The following is a 13,086-nucleotide window of genomic DNA, read 5'->3' on the forward strand; positions in this document are numbered from 1 at the left end:
TATTTATACACAGTGGGCCACTACTAGATGGAATCTCTAGTGTTGTTTTAATTTGCATTTCACTAATGGCCTTTTGCTTTGGACGCCATAAAGAAGGATAAACTTGGGCTAGGGAGATTGCTCAGTTATCTAAGCACCTGCCTGGCAAGTGCAAGGACCTGGGTTCGATCCCCAGTTCCACATGCTGTGCTGATCATCAAAACCAAGTATGGTGGCACACACCTGGTCAAATGCTTAAAATTGCATGGTGTCTTTTATATGAGAAAGCAAAAACAAAGAACAAAGTAAAAAATAGATAATAGAACACAAAGTGAAAGGAGGACAGAGGGTAAGAGGAGGGAGAAAATGCAGGTGGGAAGGGAGAGAGGGGGAGAGGACATGAAAAGAACTAGGCTGTATTGTATACACAAACCAACCCCCAGGATGAATGTGATCGTTAGGTACTGCAAACATGTACTAATAAAACATTTTAAAAAGTGTTTTTTTTTTTTTTTTTTTACATTTACGATGTACATGGGACCTCTTTCCTGTGTCGCAAAAAATATTAAGAGCTATTAACGATGACTGTTCTTCCCACCTGTCTCCATCTGCCCAGCTTCCATCTCCAGCCCCTCCACCCTCAGGACCATTTGTGTGCTTTATTTTTATTGCAGCCATGGATACCACTTTGGCAGCTGGGGCTGTCAGACAGCATGTTGGCTATGCTGGTTGGGCTACGTAGGGTACAGCTCAATGCAGTTGGCTTGATGTAAGAGAAATAAATAAGCCTGCATCAAAGACAGAGACAACTGTTAGAATTTGCCGATGGCTTTCCTTTCAAATATGGGCGAGCATTACCAGAGAAAGAAGTTGTTCAAGTCAAAGTATGACATGGTGCTTATGATGTGCTGATGCGCTGCCTCTTCCACAGATTAATTCCTCTACTGAAGCCCTAGATATTCCAAATGTGTCTGTGATAATGTCTGGAGGCGGCACCTTTTGTTTTGTTTTTGTTTTTTGAGACAGAGTCTGTATGTAGCAGAGGCTGGCCTCAAATTGCATCTAACTTTCTCCCCTTCCTGAGTGCTGGGACTGTAGGTAGGAGCCACCCCATCCTGTTTGGAAGTGATGCCTTTTAGAAGCTATTAGGTGTAGATGAGCTCATGAGGGTGGGGCCTTGTGAGATGGGATCAGCATCCTTATAAGAAGAGGAACAAACCAGAGCTCTCCAGTCCTTTACTTGGGGACACACCAGGACGACAGCGGTCTGCAAGCCAGGAAGGTGCCTGTGCGGGAACTCGGCCACTGCTGGTCTTAGCGCTCTGGGCTCCAGAACTGTGAGAAATCATTTTCTGTTTTGAATTACCTCCCCTGAGCTCCCAGTCTATGATATATTGTATTGTGGCCTGAGCCAAAGGACCAAGAAGCTAAAAGTTTCACTTCTTTGGAACTTGCTTTCTCTAAGACCTTTGCTGGCTGGGTCCGTATTTCTGTATTTGAAATTTCAAAGAGGTTGAGGACCAGGAGGAAGGGTCTGTGGGCAGGAAATGGTGATTGGTCCCAGAGACAGAACTGGTAAATGCTTAACTCCTGTGATAACTTCAGGAACTTAGATCTCTCATTCCCTGGCAATGGCTAAACCCTTCTCTGGGAGGACTCTGGGGAGAAGGGATGGATGAGAAAGCTGAGGTGTTAGATTCTAGATGAGGGTGGCTAGCCCAGTTCATTCTCCTGGGAGCTCCTGTGGGGTAGAGGGATGCCCCTCAATATCACTTCACTTGACCTTGCCAATTATTGAATTTGCTTGGAAGACAATCCACCCTCTCCTGGACTGGTCTTCACACCACAGCCCCGATTGCAGGACTAAATTCCTTTTGCCTTGCTTGATCCCAGGTGTTGCCAGAAGAGATCCTGCATTGCTAAATCACCGCTTATAGTCTTGTGGGCTATTGTTGCAGTGGCTGGAGGTGACAGAAATAGACGGCAAGTCACTGTTGAGTCTTGCAGGTACCAGACATAGATCTATCTTTTGTTGTAGAGTTGACCCAGTATCTTCATGCTGCGCTCAATCCCCTTCACCTTTATTTTCTTTTGAGGCAGGGTCTTTCTAAATTGCCCAGGTGGGGCTCACACTTGCAATCCTCTTGCCTCAGCCTCCCAGAGTGGTGAGGACCGTATAATTCCCACATTCTTTCTTTTTTTGAATTTCTCTGTGCAACAAATGATATTGCAGCTCTACTTGGCAAGCTCTTCTCCTAAGTACTACTTAGAGTACAGAGGTCAGATAGATAAGGATCCTGGTCTTCCTGATGCTTATAGTCTCTAGAGGAGGGAGAAGGAGGCAATAAATAAGGGACTATATGATAAAAAAGCAAAGCACTTAGGCGGTTAGGAGATGGGCAAAGAGCCCTGAAAGTCTGATAAAGGACACCAGGAAGGCTGGGGGAGGCAAGAGAACAAACAAGAGGACAGGGTGGCCTGGGGGAGGGAGAAGGAGCAGGCCGCAGGCATGTGGGGAGGTGGGTGAGTTGTTTGTAGGGTTCTGGAGGAAGAGATTTCAAGAAGAGAGAACTGATGACTCAACGCCCCAAGGCAGGAGCAGTGCTGAGGGGCCAAGTGGGAGGATTCTATTAGAGGGTGTTCTGGTTTGAACTGTGTCCCCTTATCCCAAAGTCGTATGCTGAAATCCTAATTCCCAGGATACTAGGGGGAAATTTTGACACAGACATACATGCAGGGAGAACCCAATGCAAAGATGTGTGCAGAGATTGGGTGCTGCTGTGGTAGATCAAGAGGTTTTAGCAATTATCCACAAGTCTCCAGGAGCTGGGGAGGTGCACGGGATAGGTCAGATTGTTCCACATATTTCTTGAAAAGAACAGCTCTCTGACTCCTTGATCTTGGACTTCCTGGCTCTAGAACTGTGGGACAGTAAGTTTGTACTGTTTCAACTGCTCAGTTTGTGGTGCTTTTTCATGGCAGCCCTAGTAAACAAATACAGTGAGTAATGAAGTAGCATTGGGGGAGAGGCAGAGTGAGGCCTTGAAGGGCATTTCAGGGCTTTAGCTCTTATCAGATTCACTTGTTTTTGTGATATTAAATTTATTTATTTTAGAGCTTTCTGCAAATCTTTATTTCAGAGGGGCTCAGTCCTTGGCAGCTGCCTTCCTCATGGCAGCCAGCATCTCGCTAAGTTCCTCATGCTTTCTCTTGATGCAGATGTGCGTCCCCACCCTTTTCTTGATGAACTTGAGGGTGCATTTGTCCTTGGAGACTTTGAGCAGCTCCAGGGAGCGCAGCTCATAGGGGGTGAAGCCGCACACCTCCTGGATCATGTCCCGCGTGAACTTGGTGTGTTTGGTGAAGTGTCCGCGATGGCTGCTGTGCCTTGGTTTGTTCACATTCTTAGTCACTTTGTGGCCCTTGTTAAGGCCCATGGCCATGGGATAGCATAGGTCTATGGCTACTGTTCTTCAATAGCTGCTGTGGCGAAAGGCTGTGAAATTAAATTTACTGCAAAAAATCAAGCATTATTCAACATTGGCAAACTGTTATAGCTTATATGTAGATATCTGCTTCAAGTTTCACACACTTATAGGAGACTTTGGGAGTGACTGTATCATGGGGGTGTGACACTCGGTAGTGGCTTAGTCCACTGCTGAGTTTGTAGCTAAATGTGATGCTGGGAGGTGAAGGCTGGTTGGAGGAGGTGGGCCACTGAGTGTGACCCAGAAGCACTGTCTCCCTCTCTCCTCCATCCCTTGAACTCTCCTTCCCACCATTGGGCCATGAGTTCTTTCTTCTCCTTCAGGCCCACCCACCATGCTGCCCCAGCTTGGAGCCAGCCAACTATGGACCCAAAGTTCTACAAACTGTGAGCCAAAGGAGACATTTACTCTTTAGGGTTCTAGGTGTCAGGTATTATGTTCCAGGAACAAGAATGTAATTAAGACAGATTTTTATACCAGGAATGGGGGTGCTGCTGCCGTGCTACCTGCACATGTGGTTCACAGTGCTGTGCACCTATTTTGTAGGTGGACTTTTTAAAGATTGGGAGGTGCTAGCTGGAGAAGCAGCCCTGGAATGTTGTGAGATGAGCTTGATGTGAGATTCTGGCCAGAGCTCAGAAGACCAGAATGTTGATAGAAATGCAGCTGGTAAAGACCAAGTTCAGGAGGTTTGGTTGGGAGCTAGAAAGACTACACTTGCAGTTGAATTCCAGGCCATGTGTGTTATGCGTTGGCAGAACAATTTTCATTTCTGTCATGTCCTATGACTTTGGAGAGATTGAAGTAAAGGGTAGCAGACGAACTCAACAGCTGAACTTTCAAGGCATCCAGACATTCAGGCAGTGGTTTAGGTTCTGTTGGGGGATTTTAGCCAGATCTAGGTTAAGAATCAAGAGCAAGTAGCACAGCTGAATTATTTTAGAAGTTTTGAGTTTGACCCAAAAGGAAACCCCCAGTAAACTTGAGTAGCAGGGACTGACTGATCAGGCCCCTGACCTCCTAAAATGTGCTATGGTAAAGGCTTAAATTTTAAAAAAGTAATCTGACTTTGGGGGAGTCCAGGAAGGTCAAAACTCTCTGGAAGCTAAGACCTCAAGTCTTCTGGGTCATTTGCATTTAATGGGTTTTTCAAACAAAGAAAAGGGATAGCTGCAGCAAAGGCAGGAAACTGAGCAAGACCTTGGGAATTTTAGATCAAAGACTTCTCCAAGCAGTAAATTTTGCCAATTAAGAGGATTGTCCTACCTCTAAGGTTGCTTTTACAGCAGGAGCCAAAGGGATAGAGCCGCAGTCTTTATCTTAAGAATTGGTGCCAGAGCCAGGTATCCTTAGCTGTAGCTTCATTTTGCCCTCTGAAGTGTCACAGACCAATACAGGCCTCATCTGTGATTGTTAGCATGGAAAGTTATGCCTACTGCACATCAGCCACTGTTCTTTGAGCAAATCACTTAGGCTTGGGACAAAGACACAAGTAATATAGAAAGCCAATTGATTAATTTTAAATCCTGCTTAGAGCCATTTTGTAGTGGTCTCTGTCAGTTGGGGCCATTAAAGGTACAGCGGAGGACAGCTTGGTTACTGTGGTGGATTGCCAGCTAGTGGTCAACTTTAATTCCCAGCTGGACTAAGCTAGCATGGTACTGGATGTGGGTGGTCCACCTGAGGATTGTTGCCAGCAGTGTAAGAGGCATAAATGGGAAAGAAAAGAGGCCATAGGAAGCTATTAAAAGCTGTTTGGGAGCTGTTTAGAAGCTGCTGGAAGCTTTTAGGGAGGCTGTAGGGAGCTGTGGTCCTCTTGGAGAAACTTGTTCTAGCTTTCCTGATGGACTTAGCTGTTCTCATCATCAAAGGAGCTCGAGGCCTTGTTGTTGCTCAGAATGGCTACAGTTCACCGTGGGGGAGCTCTGGTCCTCACTTGGAGCATCTCTTCCTGGCTCTGGAGGGGAGATCATACACAGCTCAGTTTCCTGGAGAAGCTTGTCACACTGGCTTTCTTGATGGGAACTTGGCTGACCTCACTGCTGGAGGAGCTCAGGACCTCACTGTCACTGAGGATGGATGTGGTACTTTTTGGTAAAGCTCTGGTTCTTACTTTGTGAGTGTCACTTTCCTGGCTCCAGTTCAGATTCCTCAGCCTGCTGGCACAGATCCTTCATCCCGCTGGAGGTCATGCAGACTTCCTAGCTTCCACCACTGACCTTGAGACCTTCCCAGAGCAGGTCTGTGAAACATGCCTGTGTGAGACATTGTCATGGGCGCTAGGCCTCCAGTTGGACTCGTGGGAGGCATTGTTATGAGCTCTAGGTGTCTTCATCTACAAGCCCTCAGCTAGAGCCTTGGGTCTTTAGTGTGAGGGCAGATTTCCTGTACTCTTTGTGTATAATTCTTTGGGTGATTCATTATAAAATAACCTTATAAAATATGTCCTATATTGTATTGTTCCCCTTGGAAAACTCAAAACGATGACAGTTATTTAAAAATAACATTACAGGCACGCGCCACCATGCCCAGTCTCATTCGCCATCTCAGCGTGCCCCAGGGGCGGGGTCAGCACAGTGCTGTGTGTGTCTAAGCAGGATCTTTAATCCATGAGCTATTTGGTTGGTCCTATAAAAATAGCATTAAAAAGAAGCAAAGTACTTTAGATTTGGGCAATACAAAGGATGCCTTGAAAAACTGACCTCACCCTTTTCAGACTCAAAAGTGGAAAAGGGAGACTTTGCTTGGAGAAAAGAGCCCCAAGGCATCGTGCTGCAGAAGGACTGCAGCTGGGCATGGGAACTGATTCTCGGAGATTCACTCTGCTGTGCTGAACGATGCAGGCACTTGGGGCCTCTGCAACCACCAGGAAGACGTAAAAGGACTCAGCTACTGCTCCACTGGTGGCACCACTGTCATCATTCATGCACTGGTTTTGGGCACATGCACAATGGAAGGGTGGCGGGGTATGGAGAACTCTACCTAGATTTCAGAAGAGGGCCAGTGGGCCAGGGGGGGACAGCATGTGAAGCTGTGAACATGAAGCTGGAAGTGCAGTGGAAGCTGGAGAAGCCAAGAGCACGGGTCATCTGAGACAAGCTGCAAGCAGTGAGCAAAGCCAGCCCAAGATGACCGCTGTAGCCATCAGTGGTGCTGTAGGCGGAGCTGCCCATGCAGTGGGACGTTCATATTTCACTGGGGATTGCCCAGTGCTGGACTTGGAACTTCGGGATTCAGTGTATTCCCTTCTAGATTTCTGTCTTGCTTTAGGACCATTCTTTTCTATCGCCCTATTTCTTAGTTTTGGAACAGAAATGTTTACCATATACCTTTTTTTTTTTTTTAAATTTTATTTATTTGTGTGTGTGTGTGTGTGTGTGTGTGTGTGTGTGTGTGGCTAGCTCAGCCCACCAGGGGGCGGGGCTGGCTAGCATGTGGTGCTGGGGGATTGAACCACGGTCCCTGTGTTTTGCTAAGCTTGTTCTAAGTAGGTGCTTTAGACCACTGAGCCATCCCACCAGCCCCTACCATATACCTTTGCATGTCAGCAGTGTTTAACTTTCTTTTGATTTTCACAAAGGCTTACAGCTAAGAGTTTGCTTTAAATGTCAGAGGAGACTTTGCACTTGGATTTTTCAGCAATGCTGAAACTGTTAGGACTTTGACAACTCTTAGAGATGGACTAAAAGCATTTTTACATAAAGGGATGTGCATGAGTTTTTTGGGAGTTGGGGCAGAGTGTTAATACACATATTTGAAAAGATATTTCATGTTCATGGAAGAATCAATGTTGTTAAAATGCCCATACTGCAATGTATGAGTTAAATGAAATCCCAATGAAAATATCAATGATATTCTTTTTAAATTTTTTAAAAAAAGTTGATACAGGGTCTTATAGTAATCCTCCTGTCTCAGCCTCCTCAGCACTGGGATTACAAGCGTGCACTACCACACCCAGTTTTGGGGCACCACAGCATGCCCGGGGGGTCAGCACTGGCATGGCATTCAATACTGGGGATTGAACTTAGATCCTTGGGCTTACCAGGCAGGTGCTTAGACCACCAGGCTATGTCCCCAGCCTGACATTCTTTACAGAAGTAGAAAAAAAATCCTGAACTTAATATGGGACGCAAAAAAAAACCGAATAGCCAAAGCAACCATGAGCAAAAAGAACAAAGCCAGGAACAGTACACTAATGACTTCAAAATACTTCAAGGCTATAGTACAAAAACCAAGATGATATTGGAGTAAAAACAGAGATGTGGACCAGTGGAACAGAATAGAGTCTGGAAGTATATCCATGTGTCTGTAGCCAGCTGATCTTTGATAAAGGTGCTAAGAACACTGACTGGGGAAAGGACAGTCTTTGATAAAGGATGCAGGGAAAATTGGATATCCAGCTGAGAAGAATGAAGCTAGACTCCTATTTCTCATCAGCTAAAAAATTCAACTCAAAGTGCACTAAAGACATAAATGTAAGACCTGAAATTGTGAAAGAAATAGAAAATATAGCGGAAACATATTATTATTATTTTGTGTTTTTCTTTTATATTTTAGGGAAGGGTCTATAGGGTGTTCAGGGTCTCACTACTAGATCAGACTCATAGTGATCTGCATGTTTACAGCCTCCCAAGAGCTGGGATTACAGGTGTGTGCCACCACGCCCAGTCTTGATTGCTGTTTCAGCATGCCCTGGGGGTGGGGCTGGCACAGCAGGCCTGGGGGTTGAACCCCCAGCCCCTACACCTGCTTGCAGGTGCTTTAATCTGCTGAGCTATTTGGCCAGCCCTTATTTTGTCTTTTTTGAGACAGAGTCTCACTATGCAGTTCCGGCTGACCTTGAGCTCACTTTTTAGCCCAGGCTGTTCTCAAACTTGCAAGGATCCTTCTGCCTTAGCCTCCAGAGTGCTGGGATTACAGGCATGTGGCACCTATAGTGGAAACACTTTAGAATGGGCAAGAATTATTAGAATATGACTCCTGAAGCACAGGAAACAAAGGAAAAATAGACAAATGGGATTACATCAAATGAAATTTGCAGTGATGGAAGAGGCCACCTACCTCTTGGGAGAAAATATTTGCAAATTATATGTAGCAAGGGATTTGTTATGGTTTGTGTAGAGATGTCCTTCCAAAGCCTCACAGAGTCATGGGGTGGACATCTAGAGTTTGTGATTAATTCATGATCCAATGCTGGGATTATGGGTGTGAGTGCTGCACTTGCTCTGAGGTGGCGAGCCTTAATGCAGAATAAGGCAGGGCCCGAGGCTCGCTCACGGCCACTGCTCCTCCCTATGCTCTTGCTGTTTTGCTGTTTTCCCCCCACCATGAACTGCTGCCCTCTGCCTTGTGCGACCCTTCCCTGGAGCCAGCTGAGCATGGACTGAAAGCTCCACAAACTCTGAGCTAAATAAACCTTCCTTCTTTAATTTTGGGTTCGGGTATTTTGTTCCAGCAATGAGAGAAGAGTAAATGAGACAGGACTGATATCTAGACTAAATCTGCAATTAAAAAAAAAAAATCCTGAATAGCCCAGTTGAAAATGGACAATACACCTAAATAGACATTTCTTAAAAGAAAGCATACAAATGGCAGATAGGCATATGAAAAAGGTGCTCCATATCACCAATGGTTTTAGAAATGCAAATCAAAACCACAATGAGCTATTACTTCACTCCAGTTAGAACAACTGTTAGCAAAAAGATGAGACATAATGTGTGTTATTGAGGATGCAGAGAAAAGGGAACCTTCGTACACTGTCGGCAGGAAGGTAAATTAGTGCAGTCATTATGCGAAGCAGCATAGAGATTTTCCCCAAAATTAAAAATGAAACTATCGTGTGATCCTGCAATTCCACTACTGGGTATATGTATTCAAAGGAAATGAAATCCCTGTCCGAGGGATGTCTGCATGCCCACATTCATCACAGCACTATTCACAATACCCCCAAAATGGAAACAATCTAAGTATCCATCAATAGATGAATGGGTAAATGTGGTACATATATACCAAAGAATTCCACTGCCACAAGAGGAACGAAATCCTGTCATAGGTGACACATTGGATGAAACTAAGGAAGTATCACATGCTCTCATTCATGTGAATTTTTCCCTTTAGCTTTTTTGAGACAGTCTCGCTACATCTTTCCAACTGGCCCTGGACTCACTTTGTAGCCCAGGCTCACTTCACACTCGCAGCAGTGTGCCAGCCTCAGCCTCCCAGATGCTAAGCTTATAAGTGTGTGCTATCACACCCACCAGCTAACCTGTGTTACAAGGACACTATAAATGCTTTTGAAGAACATTGAAATGATTGCTGTTTTATTGTTACAATCAACTGTGATAAACTTTTACCCGTTCCTTCCCTTCCTCCTCCTCTCCCCTTCTCCCTTCTTCCTTTGCCTCCTCTCCTCACATGCAGTGGAACTGCAGATTTAAAGAATCTGCATTTTAAAATATTCTGGGCACTTATTTCCCCACCAGCCCATTGGGAGGAGGTTTGTATAAGAGAGTTAAAAGTGACTGAACATTTAGTATCTGTGAAGATCTTAACATGTATTAGCTCACTGATTCTTATGGTGATTCAGTGAATAAGGCCCTGCTTTATTTTTCATCTTAGGAGCGCACATTCGTTGGGTAACGTGTCATAATTGAATGAATGTATACAGTGTGGTGCGTGAGGGAGATCAGATTAGTCAACATTTCTCTCTCTTTAAACATGAGGTCTTTTCAATCCTCCCATAATGATTGTGCTCATTGATGCTGCCGGGTGCGATATTTTAATACACACTTGTGTACAATATGTACTGATCAAATTGGGGTAATTAACATCAAGACTAATAAAAAAAAAAGACTAATCAAGTACAGCTGGCGTTTGAATCACAGCCTATCTGGCTCCCAAGAGAGATTTCTGGGTCCTCTGTGAACATTTCTGAATCTCTTCGGGAAGGGAATCTCTCAATTGGATCCTCAAGGGCCAACTGTTAAAGGTTCTTCTCTATCTTCCCCTGGAGCTCGGCTATCAGGACTGGGAGGATTGCCCTCTGCCAACTTGTGCTCTATCCTCTCGTCACAGTTACCCCCAGCCACAAAGAGGCAGCAGCCATGTCTGACTCACCAACCCCTTCCCTTCTCATCTGCTATGACTTCTGGTTTCTAGAGCTTTCAGTGGGAAGTCATATTGGCTGCAGGTTCAACTCAGCTTGAACTAGTCTTGGTAATAAAGAGAATTTACTGGTTTGTGTCATTTTAAAGTACAGAGAGAGGCTGGGCACGATTTGGTCAGGACTTGGCTGCTTCTCTCATTCTCTAGGCTCTGCCCTCTGCATTTGTTGCTGTTCACCTTTGCACTGGTGTTGCCATTCCTGGTGGCAGAATGGTGGCCAGATGCCACAAGATAATAAATAGGCTTTTTTGCAGGTACTGAACTGACATCCCGACCTTTGCTCTGCTTGACTTGCCTTAGATTGCATATGCCCCCTCTGAAGCTGTCGCTGTGGTGATGAGGATGCCATAGGGAGAGGGGACAAACCCTTTTCTACCTCCCTTTCCTCCACTGTGATCTGCAGAGCCAAGTGGACTCTTCAGGAGGGATGCAAGGGGATGCTTACGTGGGCCTCGCAGCTGACACAGGGCCACGGAAGGTGCATTTACTGCATATGGCGCTGATCCGATGGAAGCCACCTAGGGGGGAACCAGAGCGGCGAGAACAGCACCCCACAAAGTGCCCCCGCACTTTGCCAGATGACTGCATCCGCGCAGCACCTGTCACAGTCAGCACGGGGTGTTCTCTTAGCTCGGGGAACGAGGAACACAACAGCTCGGAGTTAGAGGAGCAGTTGTGAGAATAAAGTGCAGAAGGTGCGTTTGGGGGGTGGGGGTGCTGACGGCTGGAGCCTTTCCAACGGGAGCAGTCTATTCTATCTCCCCGCTTTCTCCAGTGACATGTTCGTTCCTACCACAGATGCTCTTCTGCCCTTGTCCTCCAGATCCAGCCTCCCTGTTGTCACCCCGGTGCTCATCCAAATGGGCTGCTTTCTCCTTACTCCTGGGCTCCAGGGTAGAACAGACAAGACCTTTCCCGAGTCCGTGTGATTTGTTGCTGGAGGGGAGGTTATGAACTAATTTGACCAAGAGGTTAGGAAAAGCAGAAGGGAACTATTCAGAAAGAAAAATGTAAAAAACTGGTTTTCGGACCTGACTGCGCTTGCCCGTCATCTTTCCCAATGAGTAGTACGCAGGTGGCTCACTGTCTGGGGACTGCTGCCCCCTTGTGGCCAAACTGCTTTCCCCGTGGCCTCTGCTTGCTCCTAACACTGTGCATGGACTTATCTGTATTTGTAGTCTAGACCTCACTGTTTCTTTTTTCCTGTGTCCGCAGTCATTGTTTTCTGGCCTTGGAGCTTCCTTTTCTCTTTGATGACAAATGAAGGGATGCCTCTTCCCTTCTGGGACTACCCCATTTCCTGGTCCTTTCTAATCAAGGCAGCAGATTTCCATCAAAGATCAGCAAAAGTCATGGAGGATGGGTAGCCCCAGGACAATTGTCTCCTTATTCTTCCTACCTCTACAGATGTAGAAATGTGATAAGAACCCAGGAGGAGAGCATGCCTTAGCTTGGACTCCGTGCCCGAGAGTGGCCCAGTTGCAGGCACCAGTGGCATACACATCCGGCGTTTGTGGCAGGGGCAGGATTTACAACCCTGTGGTCAGTGTTGACTTCAAACGGCAGAAGAGGCTGGGCAGGAGCACTGCCAGCCAGACCAGCCTCGATGTACAAAAGTGGAGCTTTCAGTCATACTCTGTGGGCTTATCAGGACGGACACTCCGGGTGGGGCTGGTGATCCAAGCTCATGAGCTACATCTCACATCATTTCTTCCCCAGCCACTGGCTGAGCCCTAATTGTCCTCTGCAGGTGCCCCATAGCTGCACCAAAGCAGGGCCCTGCCATCTAGCAGCTCACAGTGAAGGTGAGAGGCCTGAGCCTCCTACAGCACAGCAGGGTTTGGGTTATAATGGAGAAGTGGTTTCGGGGCTGGAGGAAAGAAGCCAGGGCACAGCGGTTAGCTGCTGGGGGGTCTCAGGTTGGTTCCACAAAAGTCATCCTTCACTTCAGATGGGAGCAGCAGTAACAGCCCGCAGCTCTTCTGCCACCAATGTCCCGGGCCTCCAGCTCTCTCTGCCCTCTAGCAGGACTCTAGGACTGGCTCAGGCCCCAGCTCCAGAGCCATTCGAGGAGATCAATAATCAGCAGTGATAGTGCAAAAGAGGAAAGTTGATTTTCCTCCAAATTTTCTCCAAGCCACCCCAAACAAGCCTAAAATTTGAGTAAAATCTATGTGCCTGCTTGCCAAATATAGAAGAGATGAGTCCTCTGCCTATGCCTCAGCCAACCTTCAAGTCCTCCTACTATAGACTCCTTCTGAGGCATGAGATATAAAAGGCCAAATCCTTTCCATATCGATTACTTTTTATTTCTCATTGATTTTTGTTTTTCTTTCTTTTTAACTTTTTTTTGGGGGGTACTAGGAATCAAACTTGGAAGCTTGTGCTTGCCAGGTAAGTGCTGTACCACTGAGTTATAACCCCAGCCCTTGATTTTGGAAGGTTTTTTTTTTTT

General features: G+C 46.2%; 1 protein-coding gene across 1 annotated transcript in view; it reads left to right on the forward strand.

The window, feature by feature from the left end:
• Positions 1-1,226: 1,226 nt before the first annotated feature.
• Cxcr1 (C-X-C motif chemokine receptor 1) overlaps positions 1,227-13,086 on the forward strand; it is a 16,282-nt gene continuing 4,422 nt past the window's right edge. The window contains exon 1 of the mRNA XM_004641364.2: positions 1,227-1,316. The gene's annotated coding sequence lies outside the window, so the exon portion shown is untranslated. The remainder of the gene's footprint in view (positions 1,317-13,086) is intronic.

The sequence above is a fragment of the Octodon degus genome, unplaced genomic scaffold (genome assembly GCF_000260255.1).
Source record: "Octodon degus isolate 3935 unplaced genomic scaffold, OctDeg1.0 scaffold00135, whole genome shotgun sequence".
Classification (NCBI taxonomy): Eukaryota; Metazoa; Chordata; class Mammalia; order Rodentia; family Octodontidae; genus Octodon; species Octodon degus.